Source organism: Halyomorpha halys, unplaced genomic scaffold (assembly GCF_000696795.3).
Source record: "Halyomorpha halys isolate HHAL.00 unplaced genomic scaffold, Hhal_1.1 Scaffold320.1, whole genome shotgun sequence".
Lineage (NCBI taxonomy): Eukaryota > Metazoa > Arthropoda > Insecta > Hemiptera > Pentatomidae > Halyomorpha > Halyomorpha halys.
In genome coordinates this window covers 785423-806488 of record NW_027116715.1, presented here as the reverse complement: position 1 = coordinate 806488, position 21066 = coordinate 785423, and the positions used below count along the sequence as shown (strand labels likewise).

The 21066-nt window shown below is 30.6% G+C and overlaps 1 protein-coding gene across 7 annotated transcripts in view; it reads left to right on the top strand.

Annotated features, from left to right (window-relative positions):
- The window catches only part of Atx-1 (Ataxin 1), a 248450-nt gene that overhangs the window by 145743 nt on the left and 81641 nt on the right, over window positions 1-21066 (top strand). Inside the window, exon 1 of one of the 7 annotated variants that reach the window (XM_014421428.3) lies at window positions 19657-19885. The exons of the other annotated variants lie outside the window; for them this stretch is intronic. The gene's annotated coding sequence lies outside the window, so the exon portion shown is untranslated. Of the gene's footprint in view, window positions 1-19656; window positions 19886-21066 lie in introns of those variants that run through there. 7 annotated transcript variants of the gene reach the window in all.

Sequence of the window (21066 nt, the reverse complement as noted above, 5' to 3'; positions counted from 1 at the left end):
CTCTTCGGCAGAGTGCCAGTGGGCGGTTCTGACCTGCGCCGCCCTGGGCCCCACTTTTCTTCCGGCCTCCAATTGGATGTTGCCTCTTGTCGGTGCCCATTTTTCAGTGTTCAGCGAGCTCTTCTCGTTGTAGGTACGTAGTCGAGTTTCCAATAAAGTGTCGATATGTGACGAAGTTAATAGAAATATTATAATAAAGGTAATAATCATATTATTTAAAAATATGCTAAATGAGACTTGGAACAAGCCTAGTGCATTTTCAAGTTTTTATTTTAGGTTATTACCTGAATAAATAATACTATTGTTACATTAGCTAATTTAAATTTATAATGAGGTGTAGATAGTTGACCGTAGATTAATGCTTGAAGAAGTTTGTCGTGGGGTGCGGTCAGCAAAGAACAACATAAATAAACAAAACCATATTTATTTATTTTATGCCTAGATAAACAAAACCATATTTATTTATTTTATGCCCATAAAATAAATAAATATGGTTTTGTTTATTTATGTTGTTCTTTGCTGACCGCACCCCCCGATAAACTTCTTCAAGAAATAATTTAAATTTAGTTATATTAATTTTATATATTTAATAAGATATATAATAAAAAAATATATAGGATAGGTCAAATGAGGCGTTGAACATGCATAGTGTATTTTCAATTAGCTAATGCATTTGGCATTCGATTATTATGAAGTAAAAGAATTTCTTCTAAAATAAAAAAAATATTGTTATTTTTTAAAATAAATAGTACAAGGACAAATAAATAGATCACATTGGAAGATTATTAGTATACCACATGTAATTGAGATGCAAAAAAAAAATTATAACATAACAGAAAAACTATTTATTAGTTACCTACGTGTACTAATAAATGATTCTTTATCCTTCCGAACTAAGCGCTGAGAAATTATTACTAAAAAATTATTTTCTGTAATTCTTATTAGCCGCCATGCGGAACTTTTTCGATGGCAATATTTTGACTCACTATCCTTTCGGATCTAGTCCTGATTAAGACTTGCAGACTGGGGCAAAACGTTAGTGACTTAATAGTTTAATAGTCTTCCAACGATAAATACATTAAAATGAATACAATGGATTCCCTGTTCACGGTTTTGGGAATCGCTGGCCTAGAGAGAGAAAAAAAAGGAAGCGTACAGATGTTCGAAATCTGAAAAAACTAGAGATACTTAGTATTATAAAAATCTGTAAATATTAAAAAACAAAAGAAAATAACAGACTTTTTAAATTGATTACATTGATGTATTTGTTATTTATACATTTTATATTGTTCGTCTTTTCCCATGTTTTAAAAATGTGTATATTGCGTATATATGTATATTGTGTGTATATAAGTGCATAATAAACTCTGTACATATACATTATATACTTCATAGAATAGAATTTTTACAAATTTATGCTAATATTTTCTTTTCAAAAAATAAAAATATTTTTCTGTTAAAGAATCAAATAGTATTAATTCAGCTCACAGATTCGTTATATTAGAAAAGTTTTTTCTTTCCTCAAATTTAACTTTTCATAAATAACAGTAAATGTATCATTTATAAAAATACTAGTCATGGTATTATTTTGTCTAGGACTGACTATCCTAGATAGGTTTTATTACAGTTTATCAAAATCGAAAATTTACTGAAAATTGAATGCTTTTCAAAACCTTCATATAGATTTTTTTCGTGAGATTAAATCTGGATTTATGAAAGGAGAATTCTCAGTTCTGTGTCGTAGATATCCGCCAAATTGATCATGAGGTATTAATGCATCAAATGACATAAAAATTATTTCTGTATATAGAGTTTTAATATAAGTAAATTTACGATACCAAACAGGTTTGCGATATGAAAATTGATTCCAAGAGAAGCCATCGGCCAACACCGAACACCGAAGGTCACGCAGCCATTATCTTTTTTGAGGCTTCCAGGAAAAGGATTAGGAATTGTTCAAGAACTGGGATAACGGAGTTTTGCGGTTGTAGAGGTCACTGTCAAAAAGTACTCACTCAATTCATGAGAGATGGAAGCTTGATAAAGATCATGCGTCTCCATTCATACGACTTTCCGTACTATTAAGTCCAATAGAAAATTGTTTGCTTTATGTTTTTATTATTCTAATCATTCTATGAGTTTTATTACAATTTATTAAAATCGAAAACATCCCTTGCTTTTCTTGAGATATTCAGGAAATACGTTAATTGTTGGAACATTTATATTTATTTTGCCCTAATTTCTTTTTTATTTTTTTAATTAAATCTCAAACGAATATTTGATAAGTTTCGGAAGAATTTTAATTTCAGAATGAAACCTAAAACTAAAATATACATGAAACGTAGGTACCTAGGTACTATAAGTAAAATCAGGTGTATTAATAAATACACGTTTTTGTCTATTGCGTACAAGATGCTCGTTTTGGAATACAGACATGATTTGCTGAAATCCTACAAATGTTTTAAGTCATTTATGAATTCACACTTATCTTCAGATCGAAGCCAACCACCGAATGTGATATATTATAAAATAATAAGAATAGCATGATAGAGGCCGGTACAAATTGTCACCTCCTTCTGACTTTAATATCTCAGTTAGTTAAGGAGATACCACAGCTAACTCCTTTCTAGTCTCAGGTACTTGTTGAAGGTAATGTTCAATGTATTTTTATTGTACAAGTATATTGAGGTGCCGATAAAGTTTGTCGTGAAATGTCTTGTATGATCTTTTATTGTGGTCTCATACAATTGGTGTACGCAAGTCTGTGTGGAGTTTTCTGTAATTGACGAACCAAGAGATAGGATAATCTGACGGAGTGTAACCCTACAAAACAAAAATTTATATACCTGTTCAAGGAATTTTCTTCCTAGATATCTTATGCACATAATAATTCTAATAATTGACTCATTTGATATTTTATAAAATAATGCAGTGAAATGCATATGATACTATCGGTATGAGTTTAATAGATGTACTATATTTCTTTTGTGAGTGTTTTTTGGAATTTTATATGATATATGCCTTCTTTGGTATCAATTTATGATGTGATGTTTTTTCTTTATCCTGATATAATATAAAACCAAGAGTGATTTATTTTTTTAATCTTCTCATACCAGTCTAACTGCAGTATCCGTGTCTTTCCACGCGTTGTTGATATCATTAAACACTAAAATTTAACATAAAATGGAATTGTAATTTTATTTTGGAAATACTGCCTTATCTTTTTGTTTTCCGTACCATCAACCATACAATGATCATAGATATTGTAAGATGTTAAATCCTTAACAATACTAGTATAGTCTGGTAAAGCTGATCAATCGTGCTGCTCACAAGATTCAAAGAAACTATTCCCAACAAATCATACAAGTTTAGCATTGTTACTTTAGAGAGCTGGACTAGTTAGTTACAAGATTGTTCTAAAACTACTGGCATTGACAGACAAGTCGGAACTCAATAGTTGGAAAACTAAAACAGATTCCTCCAAATCGAAATTGAATTATATTTATGCTCAAAGATTTTTTTATTTTTCATCGCGTTTGTGGTATATATGCTACGGAATTTACTATTCAATATTTTACGTGAAATTTTAGCCCGAGATAATTGATAACAGTATTCAGCGATATACAGTACTGTAACTCAGCATCTGAGCATGGTTTGCAAAAGAAGACCTCAATAAATGACCTTTATGAACGTTAGGAATTTTTTTTAAAGAAAAAAAATCGTACCGCGAAATTAAAAAAAATAGGACGTCAGCGGCCATGTGGAGTTGAGTCGTTATTAACCTTCACTGTTAACCTATTAACTAGCCCTAGATTGCTATTGAACAATTTTTTTAACTGCTATTAAAGTTGTTTTTCAGATTCGCTTTAATTTCAATTTTTTTTTTTTTAAATTGATAATATAAAAAATTAATGATATCAAATACAATATATAAAAATTCAAAGTCTCCCTGAAGAGTTTGTTTATTTCAATGCACTTATTTCTGCAACTGCCCGGCCGATTTGGAAGTTTTTTTTGTTAAACATGCCGTTTATTAAGTAAGGTTTCAGGTCGTAGGAAGGTAGTTATAATAGTTACATAGTGATATCCTGTTACTGCACCAGCAGGAACAGAATAGTTACAGTATAATGAATAGCTTAATTAGGTACATGACCAAGTCTTGGCAGGACGATGCCTTTAAAATTAAAATTTTTAAAGGATTCTTGTATAGTAAGTGTCCTATATGACTTTGTTTGAAAAATTACGAGGGAATATTAAGTCATTAAAATCATATTTTATGTTTTTAAAAAAATCTTTATTGATAGAATTAGCAAAGATAAAGCCAAATGCACTTTGAACCCATGATTATTTTTATATTGTTCAGTATAAGTTCTTAACAAAAAACAATAAAAACACGATTGGAAATTTTCTATTCTCAGGTCAAATTTTTTTTTTTATAACTGCATAGGTGAGTGAACATATCTTTTCTATTTTCAGTAGCTAGGAATTCACTGGCAGCCAGTAAAGATTAAGTCCTACATTGCAGTGCATCTTCTGGGCTTAATGAGGACTAGATAAAAACATTCTAAAATACGATAAGACTATAAGAATACAAACAAATGTGAACAGAAGTCAAACTAGTCAGAAGTAAAGTAATGAGTGACAGAATTAGAAATATATTCTTGGAATAATGAATAGTTAAATAATAATTAATTGAATTAGTCACAAATATGGTAAAATTAAAAGAATGAAAGCGTGAGGAAATAAATGGGGGATGAGAATGGTCCAATTACAACTTAAGGGGATAAATAAATGCAGGAAAATGGATAAATAAAGGGATATTATAGGACAATAAAATAGAAATAATATAGATGCACACCTGAATTCTGTATGATATAGGGATGGGTTTTGTTGGTATGCATTTTATAAGTAAGAGTATAAGTTTATAATTTAAATGTAACAGAATATACAAACAGGAAAATAAAAAAGACAGTATGAAAAATAATTAAATTATAGTATAAAAAGAAATACATTATACTAAACACTTAATAATAATAAAATCAACAGATCATACTTCATGGATATGGATTATACAATAGACTGGAATGTGGGATAAATTATTCAATTTTTATTATTTCATATAATTTCGAATTTTATTCAGTTAATTAAATGCACTTGGTGATGTACTATTATATGCTTGAGACAGAGAACTTCGGAGCGTACTAGTAAAATATAAATTCTTAGCGTTTGAAATATAAAGTATTAATCCGTTAAACCGACCGTTTTCGATTGATATACAAAATCATATAACGATATGCCATGCTTCTAGCATATCGTTATATTATATGTTATGTATAGTGAAATTATAATAAAATATTGCGAGTAGCAGACCTGCTCTCCAGTACAATTACTCAGTTTAATAAAAGGATGTAATTAGAGAGCTCTTAGCAACTATGTACGACGGGCTATACTGGAAAGAGCTCAGTTGGTGAACATGTGAGGGATTAATGCCATACCTCAGTTGTTACAAGTTTAATGTGATTGTTTTGTTTCTTTTAATATAGTTGCTGTATAGTTGTTTTAAATTATTGACTTGACATTGTTTTTAAACCGTATATCTTTTATTTAAGTATTGTTTTTTGTGAGTTTTATATAAAATTATAAATAAAAATTCGACAGACGCATATTTTTCCATTGTTTATGTGTTTTTAATTGTTTAGATGGAGTCATTTTTTTCCGCAACGTTATTGCTTGCGGTCATGCTTTAACTATACTTTTTTTTTTGGAACTAATAATTTCTTCAACTAATTATTTAAAAACTACATGTACATAATATAATGTTTCGAAAAGTTGCCTAAATTGTTTGCATAATTGACTGATCCCCTATAAAACTTCTATTAACTCCTGTAACCCATTTGCCTCTAAATTGTCAAAACACGCTTTAAACCTTATTCATTAAATTAACTTCGATAATACTTCAATTCTTGCTACTGACCATAACCATAACCATAAAAAATGCCTCATCTAGAATCCATTCATATAAATTTAACAGAGAATTCCTACAATCATAAAGTTGATAAATACTGCATCTCCCTGACATACGGACACATCTTAAACCTTATAAAATCCCCATTCTTCCATCGATTTCCCCCTTTTCTCTATGTTCTGCATTTCAAGTGCCCATTTCCCTGTCATGTCTTTTATCTGATTTTTTTTTTTATACTATATTTATATATCTCATTTTTAATTCATATTCATATGTTACTTCCAACTTAAGTATACTTACATTAATTACTTATCATTAATGTTTCTATATCTGTTTTTTTCTCTCTAAATTATGGTTGTTATCTCATTTTTTTCCTTGCAGTCCTGACGAAGGCCTAAAACGTTGGCACCAATAAAATAAGTCTTACTTATTTGTGTTTATCATAACTAACCGCACCCCTAACCATCTCCTTAAAAAAATTAGGAGAAGCTTTTAGGTTTCTTACAGCTTGTTTAGAGTTTCAGGAAGAGCTGTTACACAAATGACTTCCAAAAGTCCAAATACAAACTAGAAGTGGATTACAAACAATAAATGCCGGTAGTGGAGACAGACAGAATACAGAGATAGTAAGAGGACGGAATGCGGAGAGAGTAGCAGGGGGCACTAACCCCAAGGTCAGGAGCAAGGACGGCTCCACTACTCACGTACTGTCGTAAACATCTCTCCCTCTCTGTCCCAGTACCGCTAGCCGTACTCCGTCTGGGGGATATCTTCGGGGAGTGTCTCAATCTGGAGGATCACACTCTTGATGAGTCTCTTTTAGGCGAACCTTCATTGTTTCAATCTTCGGAGAGTGGTTCGATCTATGGGGGTCTTAGTGAGCAGCCCGTTGCATTCAACCTTATACTGCATACATCTGCAAATGATTTCAAACATTGGATTCTATCACAGTTAACACAGAAACGCATTTCTGGCGGTAAGTAACGATTGAGGTCTTTTTTTCTCTGTTTTTCGATTATAACTTCCTAAACCGAAAATGCAAAAAAGTTATATTCATCAATCAATCCTGCGTTGAATGAGTAGCATCACTTTTTAATTTGGTCAAGTTGTATGTCGTAAACTATGAATTCACTAACTCCTTACATTTCATAAAAAAATTTTGAGAAATCTATATCTCGAAAACTACTCGACGTACAGATTTCTATTTGCACTCTATTAAAGCTAGTTTAATGTGATATAATGTAGTTTATGACGTTAATATTGGCAGTAGTTTATATAATATTTTACTCAAATAAATTGGTTTGACGGACGAAATTTCATGTGCAAAAGTTAGTTTTTGCAAGCAAAAACCTCAACCCTTAGGAAGATATGTGACATAAACTACTTTATAGTAAGTTAAATTACTTTTGTTTTAGTACTGGCAGACATGTGTACATCTTATGGTCCCTGAGATATATTTTTTCAAAAATCAAAAATATTATTCGACAAGATTACAAGATATTTTGTGAATTTTTTTGTCAAATATCATAAAATATATTACTCCTCCGAAGATAAACGTTAAAGTTTACTTTAATTTGATTACTGGTAGACATCTGTACGTCTTATGGTACCTGAGATACAGATTTATCAAAATAAATTTACTAACTACTGATCTTTTATGGAATGTTGCTTTTTAAAAGCTATATCTCGGGAACTATTAAACGTAAATAGTTCTTCTTTATATAATGTTCTCATAGATTTTCTAATGTTGGTAGTTTTAAAGATATAGAGCTCCGAATGAAAAATTAATTTTTTTTAACGTTTTGAAACAGTCGACATTTTTTATTCCCCCTATCTGTACTTGGCAGACTGATCAATTTTTAAGTAATTATGCATAGTTTTCATTAAAGTAATCAAATATTGGGTGATATAACTGCCTTTTTTTCCTTCACTTAGGATCTTGTACTAATAAGTTATACATTCGGTAATGGTTTCAAAAAACAGACTTTAGAACTGGTATTATTCATATCCGTAATTTCATAAATTATTGAAGAATAATTTTTATCTTGAACAAATTAAATGTGCATTTGTCTAGTTTCCAATTTCATGGCGACCACAGAATTCGGTATACTCGTAAAGCAGGCTGAGATTATGTCATTCATTTAAAAATAAATGTAAAAATCGATTATTCCTACCTCTAACTATTTGAAATCGATTGTCGAGAGAATAAACAAGGTAGTTAAATAGTTACATTAAATTTTCAAATCGATAAATTTCTCACAAGGTGACCCAAGGTCAATTTTTCTCTATCTAATAAATGTTAGTGATCCCAGTTACAAGTATTGGTACTTGTAGATGTATTTTTAGATCTGATTTTTTATTTGTTTATTTTTTCTTATCTGCCACCAAGGAAGTATTACCGTCGGATAGCAAGCAACAGTCCCTGATTTAGTGAGTTCTTCCTTGAAATCAAGTCTTTAATCTTTTAAAGGGATGAGCACGAAAATGTGTAATTTCTTCGTAAAATTCATTTGGAAAGATATGGGTTTCAATTTAGCAAAATTTTAAAAATACCTGTGGAAACGCAAATTATTAGTAAAACAAATTTTAACTAAGAGAAGCTGTATATATATATTTTTTTCTCTCAAAAAATACATTTTTCCATGTGTTGGCTTTGTAGTGTGATTGAATTTAAGAATCAACGGTGAGCAGACAATACGTCTAATTTGATGATTATTCCGATTCTTAATTTGTATTTTTACCTTATTAGCACTAAATGAAATTATAATAACACATTACAACTAATAATTATACTAAAAACTGTAACTAGCTTGCAATTATTTAAAAAAATAAAAATGTTATATTTGATGAAATAAAAGATAAGATTTTTGTTCAATATTGTAATGTTATCATTTGCAGATAGGAGGTGTAGTGTTAGTAGCTACCTTCGATATGATAAACATTTGTTTAAAATTCCCCTTTTTTTACTTTGTTTCTCCCATCTAACATCACTACTAACAGTACATTTTTGTTTACTATTTCTTATTTCAAGATCCAAAAAAGCAATGATCAAGCATCAAGAATGCCCTCACTCAATGAATATACTCAGCAGAAAAAGAAAAAAACTCGAACAACGTGTTTTTTCTCATGATTCTGATAAATACGATCTCGTGATAAATAAGATACTATAAAAATGCTCTGTCAGATTCATATCCGAAGAATGTATGGACTTCTCGCATCCTCCAAGTATTAGGTGGCGATACTTGTATGTTGACGTCCATGATTTTGCATCAAAATAACAAATGGAAGCTACTCGTACCTCTGAGGAGAACCTCGGTACCTAAGAAAATCAAGGCAGTACGGAGAACGTGTACGAATTTGGTCCTCAGATTATAAATGATTACCTGGAATGGTTGTGAAGCGAAAAGAATATAAAACGACTCTCTCTGGTACAAATAAACTAATACTTGTAGTTTGTAATTGGTACTATTTCACTGACTTACAACTCCAATAATATCACTAATAGTCGTTCTCATCATGAAATAAAAGGTATTAGTGCTTATACTTTTTAGTTAGTATTTTTGGACTAATACTAGTAGCTTTAATTATGAAATAGGGCCCTGGGCGTCCTCATACTCTATCTAGGCCGTATGAGTGGTGCAAACAGAGAGATTCGCCTGTGAATAAAACAAGAAAAATAGGAGTTATAACGAGGTTAGTATTTGGAAGCATTTGAAGTCAATCTCGTACCTCAAGCGCAGTTAAATGGGTATTTCTCAATTCTGAGAGCGTGTAAATCGATCGTAAGATTGAGTTGTGGCTCTGGTGTGGCCGTAGCTGCGTCTCTCCCGGAATTGCAGGACTGCGGAATAAAGGCCTTAGTTATCCCCAGCATTACTCCATTGGTTCTGACTAGAGAAGGCAGCAGTTCTCTATGGACCACGTCTTCATTCGAAAGAACCATTATAGACAAAGGACTTTTTTTAATGACAAAAAAAAAGCTGTAAGATGTTAAAAAGGTACACAACCTCTACTTAGAATTGAGAAGAGGAGAATCCGGTAATCCGGTAAAGCAGTCTCAAGACAAATGAGAGATTACATACACCCTATTTGATCCTAAAAAGATTATTTCGACGTACATAGTTAACCATCTTTTAATATCAGAAATCTTAAGTGACCTTTTTTTTCTTCTTGTTTCTACCGGGTAACACTGAAATGTATAAAACTACATCCATCTAATCTAAGATAACCGAAATTTTAATAATATTTCGTATCATCTTTTTAAAAAATACGTTACAAAACATTCGTTCCACTTTAGCTAGAACTTATTTCATTTAGTTCTTTATTTTATTTTCAATTATATAAAACACTAATTAGGATAATAGAGTTCTATTATGTAATTATAAAAATAAATAAATACATCTAAGAACCATTTAAAAAGTATTAAATTACTTCTATAATATATAATTATTAAATTATCTGTGATTTCTGTTCATTGTCAGCATTTATTTTTTTAAAAAATAGTATCTAAAAATTTAATGGATAATCATAAAATCTATTATCGGATGCGAACTAATTAAACTTTTTAATATGTGACAAAGCTTATATAAGAAATAAAATAAATATTAGCGTTTAGGCATTAACAGAGTCGTCAGATTGGATTCAAAAGTCAATGATGATACAGTGGAAATTTCCCACCTGTAAGCATTTTTTTGCTCCGCTTGTCAAGTACTAATTTCAAAAGGTTGCCAAAGCCAGTTTCATCATTGGCGGAAATAAAAAGATTTGAAACTCGCCAACAATACTTACGGGATTTAACTGGAATACAAATTATGGAGGATTTGGTACGGAACGAATTTCAATACCAAGCAAAGTCAAGGCGAAATTTTTATTTATTTGTACACTGAAAATAATATATTTTGTATATGACAGGTCCAGATTTAAAAATTATAGGTCTAAAATATAAGCTTTAATAACTTAATTATTATTTTTTTTTTATCGTAATAAAAATAAAAGAAGAAAAATGTTTCCTAAACGGATTATACCATACTAAAAGTATTTTAATCAATTCTTATTTTAGAATTCATATCTAATATTAAAAAAAAAATCTTTTACTATCACACTATCCTTATTGTCGTTAATGGTAGAAACATAATTATATAAATACATACAATTTTTACAAATTTAGTAATTAAATTATGTAAGATATATGTATTTATAACGTGGGTAATATTTTAAGAGTGTGTGAATTTTTTCCCTATTAATTGAATTCGTTCTAATGAATATTGATGCAATAAGACTTTAGGCGCCAGTAAACAAGTCTAACATTTTATAAAAATTTATTTAACAATGTCATAGTATCAGTTCAAGAACAACAAATTTTTTGGTAAATAAGTTAAAATTCCTATCTACAATACGTGTATAAATTTGCAATCGCATAAAATTATACCTAAATTTTGTCTGTTTCTCTGATTTTTTTTTCAAAAGATTTTTCATTCATGATTTTTTAAATTTCGGTAGATTAATTCTTACGTAGATTTATATCTAGCAATAATTAATAAATTCTTAAGGTGGTAAATAAAAATTTTACAAAAATTAAAATAACATACTTTTAATAAAAAAAGGTTTTCTATAAAAATCATATTAAAAATTATGAAAATCTATAAGTCTTTTTATTTATCTTATATTTCATTATAATGAATATTGATTTTTCTGCTTTAAAAAAATGAACATCAATATTCCAACCTGGCTAAAACTTTGGCTCTAGCAATAACGGTTTAAGAGTTTTCTGCTACCTGGGAGTTGAACCTGAAATATTGTATACAAGGTGCAGACACAGCAATCCTTACAGTCACCGTGCCAATCTCAATAGGAAGGTTTTCCGCTGAAAGAAGTGGATCCTCCGAAAAAAGCGTAGCTTAACAAAAACCGAAGAAAGAATAGCAAAGAGGCATTGAGAAGGATTGCCGGCAGGAAAGAACCCGTAGTTCAGAAGAAGAGTGTTCAAGTCCCACGTTAAATGGCCATAAGGGATTTTTTACGCTCGTCTCAGCAGGTTTAATTCTGGCTAGAATAATGTTACACTATATATCTTTGTGTGTGTGTATGGGTGTACTATCATATTTATAGCTTCTATTTTATTAACCATCGTAATGTTGTTAAGAAACTCCTGAACTGGCGGTGCTATTCAAGAAAATATATAGCTACACTACACAACATTTATTCTGCTAGAATAAATTAATTCTCCCATAAATAATCATATAATTTTTATTCTATTTTTTATTGAATAATAAAAGTATTATGATTCTTAGTATTCATCGATCCCATTTATGCAGACCAAAAGACTATGACGAAACCTTTTGAACTACATTAAACTCTCACTTAAAAAATTAGTACTTAAAAAAACCTCAGTCATTATACAAGAACTATTTTCCCATAGAAGTATATATACTAACATAAGTAATTAGCATATCTGTAAATAAGAATTTACCTCCAATATGAACTTATCTAACTTCCGTAATAAAGTAAATTATAAAAAAAAACTTTGAAAAGCAGAATCTTTACATTTTAATAGAAATATAACAAGTATATGTGAAAATAGTTTTTATATAATAACTGGGAATCGTTATAATTGTTTATAAATAAAATTTTGATAAGTTTTTATTATTAAATAATTTTTTTTTAATGAGGGCTTAAAGTAGCTCAAAAGTTTTCTTCATAGTCTTTTTGATAAATATTTAATAATGAAAAATCGATCCTCCTTCCCTCCCTCCCCACCCCTCAAAAACAAATGATAAAAGTTTTTTATTATGCATTAACTGTTTTTTGTTTCCATTCCATGAATAAGGATACATAAGGAGTAGAAAAACTTTATTAAAATATAAATATAAAGTTGTGCTGCCCAAGTTTATTGGGTTGCTAGTCACACAGCATACTTATTTTAGTTTAATCAGACGATAATTTTAATCTAACAATAAATAGGCCTATACAACTATACAATAATAATTACAAACATTATTAGTATACATTAGAACATGATTTTGATTTCTTTTGTTTCATCTCTTTCGTTCTTTTGTTTTTTCTGCCTCTTTTTTAAATTTATTATTTATTTAAATGATGAAATCACAATTTTAGATGGTATTTTATAAGATTATACGGCTTTGGACTCTCACTCAATCTACACAGGCTTTCAATACGATTGACGTAGCTGCGAGAGCAGCGCTGGGATTTGTCGGAACATTATTTTGCTGTCCACATAAGGATGGCAGCAAAGCTTAGATGAGAGTTCTGGCTGAATATAACTATTGTATATAAGTGGGAATGTGTATTTATTTTATTTTTGTTTAAATTTAATTTTCTTTATCTTGTATTTATATTATTAGGTAATTACCGTTAATTTTTTTTAACAGATATGGTAACAGAAGTAAGAAAGTTCTTACGGAGGTTAACAGGGATAACTTAAATAAATAAACCTCCTACCTGAAAGTACCTTATCCTGAATATGGGCATGATATTTGGGAGAATTTTAAGCACAAGTCCCAGTAGCAACCCGTTATATTATCAAGGCTGCTGATTAGGAATTACATTTTAAAACTTACAAAACCCCTGAATAGGTATTAAGTTACTGACAATGTAATACCTTAATGTACTTCACTGAAAGTTTATCCTTTTGCGTAATATTGCAATAGTGAATTAAAACCGGTTTCGTTCCATTCTCTTAACAACTCCGAAAAAGGTAAAACGTTTTTCAAATGCCCTTGGATGTGCTTCGGTCGTTTCCCATTCTTCAAAAATGGTCAGATAACATATAGCTTTTTTATTTATCTTTCAGGAACTGTAATTAATAATTTATTAACATACATAATAAATATCATATTAAGAAATGCGTTTCATCGCCAAGTTTTAAGATATTTCGTAATTTTCTTTTTATATTCCAACAGCAAATTTGGGAAAACAACAATATGAAATATAAATAGGTTTAGTGTTTCAATAGCAAAATTAAAAAAAAAAAATAAATAAAAAAAAGTTGTGAGAGCCCTATAGCCACTGATGCATATTGAAGTAAAAATTCGTTTCTAAATTAAATAATATTAAATTGAAATTATTACTAACCAAAATAAGTTAAAAAAATTTTTGATAATGAGTCTGGAGATAAAATTAATTGCAGAGATTATGTTAATTGTGGGTCAAGAAAATATTATTAGTTTCCTCAACTGTTTGCCTCAAATATGCAGAAATATATGATTTTTTTTTTTTTAATGTTTACTGTTAATTATTATAAAGAAAAAAACCCTCTTAGTCTGTAAGGGTAAGATCATTCAGTCAGTTTGATTTAAAGACTGATTTAAAACGAATTAAATGGACTAAATGAATTGTTGCTAATATTTTTTAATCCGAACGCAGACTCAGTTGGAATAAAGAAAAGAGGAGAGTTATTGATGGAGCGAAATTTAACTAATAAGAAATATATATATAAATATAAAATACATATTACATGATGAAATTAATAGTTAATATTTAAATGAAATTAATAGTAGAAATGGTAGACATTTCCTGAGTCATTCCTCAAAAAATAGATAAATCAGTGGAAAATCTGGGATGTGGAGATGGAAGCAGTTTGCTCACCATATTGTACCCAAGAATATTCTAATTGTCCAGCTCTCTCAGTAACATTTATTTATAATTATAATCAGTAGTAGTATTATGCACATCTAATATATCTATGTTATATCTGGCAATCACAGAGGAAGCAACCGAACAGTTAAACAATTTTATTAAGTACTGGCTATCACAGGAAAAGAATGACTTCGTTTGAGCTCAGGATTTATAAGTACGTTCTAGTGGATAAGATTGCAACTCAGTGAATACGTTCTGTCATCACTCATTTAGCTTAGGTTGACCGAATAACTTTACACTGACTGAATCCATCCGGGGAGCTCCTGCGTAATTTCGTGCCATGCTTACAAAGGAATCCAATCCAATCAGAACAACTGGAACAGTGGATGTGAAAAACAATCAAATGCTCACCGGCTTGTAACAGCTTACCGATCGTCCCATCCCCTAATTCTGTAAAGGGGATGTATGGAAAAAAATATCATATTCTGAATTAAAAAAAGAAAAATAACGAGATAACAAAAGGATAATTTTTGGCTTTAGATTATTAAGTAGCGAAACTCGGTAGAGAAAAAATCTGAATGGTAACTTAGAAGTACATACTGTATATCCTAAATGCCTAGAAAGGAAAAGTTACAATAATTTCATATAGGAACTTATAAATAATGAGTATGTTTTACGCATTGTCTTTATGAGAATGTTTTATCTATCAATATGTTTTATCCTGTGCGAGCAAAAAAACAAAACATATACATCAGAACTTGATTCCGGATTCCGAATTATTGATCAACCACTCAGCAAGATCTTTTGATCAGCTCATAAGCCCAACCCAGTTGAATCACCCATCTAAAGTGCTGAAACTGCAAAGGTTATGGACCTTTGTGTAATGCAAAACTAAATTTTGACAGATATCTGCCAAACCTTATAGCTATAATAACTGTTATTTGAAAATATTACTGAAAAAGAACAACTATGAGACATTTTAATCATTATGTCAATTTATATCCAAAGCCTTGAAGGTTCTTGGATGTTGGGTTTCGATACTGGCGGCAGTTAATGAATCCTATTACTCAATATATGCTCAAATATTTTGATTCAATTATAGTTTGATGGAGTCGCTCATTACGGCACTAGGCTTGGGTTCGAGTACATCTGTGGCAGAATTACTTATTTATTCAGATAAGTTATATCAACCATGTCTCAACTTTTTGAAGGGGATTCCTGGCCCTTTATTGGATCGGAGTATAATCCTAGGAGACGAGCTTAACATCTGGCTACATCACCTCCTTTCTTAACCGTCTAGGAACAGTACTTCCTTACCAAGCAGTGAATCCAATGCCAAAACGGATCATAATAATAATCTCTACTCGATTTTCTATGATTTTAGTGGAATAGGGGTTCCTGGAAGGGGAGTGCACGGAGAGTTGCACCTACAAATATTTTGATTGGCGAACATTTTTATAGGATTTTAAAATTTAGGAGAAAATTATCTTGGGCCTTCAAACCAGGGAACGAGGAATAAAAACACTAACGCACCTATACGAATATCGAATATCTTTTCTACATGAACAAAGAACATAATATATAAATCTATTTTTTATTGTATAAGTAATTGAGAGATTAGTTGAGAGCTGCTGATTACAAGATAATATTTGGATGCACTATTCAATTTTTTTTTAAATGTTAAATTAACTGGATAATGGACGATATTCTTGACTCTGAACGCTATATGTTATGCTACTGATTCCTGTATCATGTACTCCAGTGTTGGAACACGTTATGATTCATCACCTGTAATATTTCGAACTTGAGCGCATAAGATATAAATCAGGAGAATGTATGAGTACAAGAGGATATTTTTCGCCTTGTGAATTAGCACCCTGTCAGAATACATTTGTAACTGGTAAGATCTGCCTGTTGGAATGTATTGTTCTCCGCTTGCGCAGCATAAATAATACATTCATCCTGGGCTGTACGGTTTTCCTCAACGCCACATCCTTTCATGCCTTTGCATTCAGGCGATGTGAAAGTTGTCACAGTTCCGGCCCCTTTTATTTTAAAGGGATTAATCGACGTGGAAGTGAGCGATATGGCACATTTGTCCCGCTTCTTGTTTGCTCCCGGGCTATGTTCTATCTCATCAAAGAACGGAAGCGAGAAAACATTTTTTTTTCGTTCCTGTGTTATTCATTTATTTGAGTATAGACATTTTTTTAATATAGAAATATTTATTCTTTTTTTAACCGTACTTTAGTTGAAGGACGCCTTTAAATCGTTTTGGAGGACGGATAGTACCGCCGTGCACGAATAGATAATACTTAGATCTTGTAGCAATTCTAAAATAGTCTTTTTTGTATTGGTGCAAATAGTTATATTTTAAAATCGGCCTTATTTTGTTTTCTTTCAATGGTCATTTTAGTTGGGGAAATCGCTCATCTCTCCTGTGTATCCGTCACCGAATTTGTGAATATCTACTAACCCCTCAATTAAAACCTCCCCGTTGATCTGTATTCAGGTGGTAATAGATGAGATATATACCTACACCGGTCAATTCCAGTTGGGGTTTAGCAAACTCTAATTGAGCAATAATATGTCAAAACCACAAAAGTCCATTTTCTAGTCTTTAGTATTTTTTAAAAAACGGTTTAGGTACAGCGTTGTATTGATTAGAATGAATTTTCTTATCACAATTCTTTTTCTTATCTCGATCGATTTTTTTTTTTTTGAGTTCTTACTTCAGAATAATAAGCTGGGGTCGATGAAAATTCATTGACAATTTTTTGATAAAAATTTTAGGAAGTCTGTATAAGGGTAATTTGAAATTTTTTATAATGACAATTTAAAAACAAATTTCATTAAAAATTGGAAAATGAATTCAACTGTTTTGGAATTCTACGCCCGGAGTTAGGTAAAAAGTACTTGCAATTACCCTAATTTGAAACTGAGTCAATATATTACAATTTTGATTAGTAATGCCATCTACTCAATGGACCTTTGTAATTGTTATTATGGTCTAAAATTACAATTATTTGTTGAAACAAAGTAGTCGCAATTAATAATTACAGTACAAATGTAATTGTACTTTGTTTTTGTGCAACACTACGCCTCATTTATTTACTGGTCAACTCATTCAATTGTTCTTATAAAGTTGTGGGAATCTTATTCCAAACGAAAAACTCTGGACAAATATTTGGAAAAAAAAACAGTAATAGAAAACAATATGTATGCAGTAATGCGAATATAAACCGACATAGTTAAAACTTGTTAATTTCAAAATATATATTCCTTTTATATTACTAATTACTTTATTTGTAAACATATCAATTTTAAAAGCTATTTTAATGAATTCTTTCAAACGACGCTCTAAATGAGGCAGAATAGCCCTTACAATGAAGAACTGGACAATACTGAGCGGCTGTAAAACTGGCGCTATACAGGACGGAGATAAGCTCGATTGGGTATCTTTGGTCTGTCGGCGTTGAACCTTGCAGCCCATTACTGAAGGCTGATTTTTTACGGTTGGGGCATGTAATACCCGCTTCTGCAAGGGCATAATATACCCTTTCATTGATTTGATGTCAATCGAAGAGTTTTATATATATATATATGTGTGTTTATAATACATATTTTTGTAGATCTTAAGAGTGAGTCAGTAAGTAGCCAAATTGTCTGTTAAAGTAAGTTCTACAATAGGGGTTCATGATCTTTGGTTTAACATGTTAAAGCGTGTTAAATGGAAAAACTCATGTTAAATCGAAAAAAATTGCCTTCTTTTACCGTGGTAAAACGAAATAACATTTAACATGGCTGAGAGTCTGTTACTTGGTCTGTTAAATGGAGAATGACGTCACACAATAGACCAGTTGAGATCGCCGCCATTTTTGTTGTGACAGCTCAGTTCTTTCGTGTGTTTGTGGTATTCATATCCCTGTTATTAAACTAGAATGGATAATTTTAATGATACATTTGAGAAAAAAAACAGTAAAAAAAACAATGTAATTTCATTCTACTATCTGAAAATTTGTAAACGCTCGCCAGATAAAAATCTCACTATATGAACCATGTAATTGTTCTTGGGGGACATATGTCCCAGAATAAAGTTATTTTTTTCATTTTATTTCATAAGCTAAACTTTCACACAAATTCCACTTTTCACTCACTTTTGGCATGTTGTAATTAATTACTTAAATCAAAACTGAAGTAAACAATAACATGAGGGTCTGGAAGGAAGGTTATAAACATAAAGGCTTATACAACAAGTTGCTGAGAAAATCCACTAGGGGCTCTTATGCATTTAACGTTTAACATGACTTCAAATTGGGCTGCTTACAATCTTATAGTTATAACATTTAACATGGTAAAACATTTAACATTTAACACAACATCATGAATACCCCTATTGATGTCATAAAGTAGGATTAAATAACAAACCTAGAGTTAGTTGTATCAAATCAATGTAGAATATACTATAAAAGACAGTTTACATGACCATAAAAAAATAAAAAATTTTCAAATAAAATTAATAGAAATCTATCTCAATCTTTTTTTTTGGATTAACACCTTGTTTTTTACCTCAGAATAATGAGCTAGGGTCGATGAAAATTCATTGGAAATTGTTCGATAAAAATTTTAGGAAATCTATGTAAAGGACATATTGAAATTTGAATTTTTTTATAAAAACTGGATCAATACTTTTCTTTATATAACTTCTTCGACGGGCATCACTGATGCTTGTAAAAATTGAAATTTCAGTAACATCATCATAGCTAAGAAAAACCTTTTTTTTAAATACTTGGAAATTAATTATTTGTTTATCCGTATCATTGGAGAGTCCCATTACAAAGAATTGAATATGCCACTTGTTGACAGAGGCTTAACATGATTGACAATCACAAGGGTAATTTTCAAAGGAGTTATATCCATTAAAAGATATTTTATTAAATGTCTATACAGTACTATACTGTACATGGCAAATATAATGGCTTGTTGGTTATCAAAGCGTTTTGTGTTTGAGATGCTTCATGGAATGATATCGTGGCATTACACGTAACAGCCGCAATTATCGGAGAGTCTACCTGAACGTAAACTAATAACGTTTAATTGCTTACATAAACAATTAACAACAACGTTATCAGGAACGGGCCGGGAGTGCTGCTTACGTAACCAGAAACAGCTTGCTTGCCCTTGCGAAGGTCAACTCAGCGCTCAGTGGAAAATCTTTATCTTGCCACTCTCATCGCCCAGACTTGCTGTCTTCTCTTCAGTGCACGCACAATCTCTCTGGTGAAATGATGTGGTTGGAGAGTGAGTGATACCGTACGGGATACTGTAAGTTACGGTTTCAAAATAATCCAAAACATAATCTTCAGAATTATTGCAAATCTCCTTGCTAAACGATAATAATTGTTTGTATACTAATAGAAATATATGTAGGAATTAATTAATTCGTGATAAATAGCATAATTAACTAAAAATTGTAAAAAAAGTAATTAAAAAATAACTGTACTCCGTTAAGTCTTAATATTATTTTTTATTATTATTCTGGAAAAATTAACCTTCATTTGAACAATGTTCTATTTGCCCACTATCCAGTCCATTGTTTCTCTAAAATAAAAATGATGCACATAAATAATCTAAAAAAAAAAAAATAATCAGAGGAGGTGGTTGCCAAGAAATGTAAAAACATTTAATGTTCTGATGTAGAATAAACCTAAAATCACTTATTATAATGTTAGTCGAAAAAATTTTCTTTACATAAAAGCAAGTCTTTTTTAGCTTCCTCTGCATGAAAAATATTTTATCTGGCTCACTTTGCAGCGTCCGTCGGTCTGAATTTTTTCAAATTTGTACCCTAATCACGCATGTGTCTGCCGACTGGCGTTGCTAAATAAAATTAAATAAAAATCAATTTTCTTAAAAGGTAAAATATTTATTGTATTTTATGGAAATTCATATTTAACACTCTTTGAGGAAGCTAAAAACGAATCTGTCTTTCTTTTTAGTAAGGAAAATATGTATGGGCTACTTTATAAGAAGCAGTTTTATGTTTTAGTGATTTTTAATAAATCAAACTCAATCAATACCATTGACTATTTTTTTTGTTGTTCTACCTCTGAATACAAATCGATTCGTATATTGTTACCTCAAAATGATATCAGTATACAACTAATTCGGACCGACAAAACGAACAAAATCGGACAAAATTTTTTTTATGGAGAAATAAAGTTGATATTCGTTTTTCAAACCCTATGAAACCCTTCGATACGAATTTTCTTAGAAATCGAAATATGAATTGATATTTTCGCCTCATTTTTATTTTCTCGATTTCAATTCGAAAACCACAACTTCAACACGACACCACTAATATGCACGAAAATTAAAAGTGGTTTAGAACCCTCTAAACTGCTCGGAATGATACAAATTGGACCTTTGTATACTAATTAGAACCGGAGATATAAATGCTACAGCTTTCCAACGGGAATATAGTTATGAAAATCGCATTAAGGATT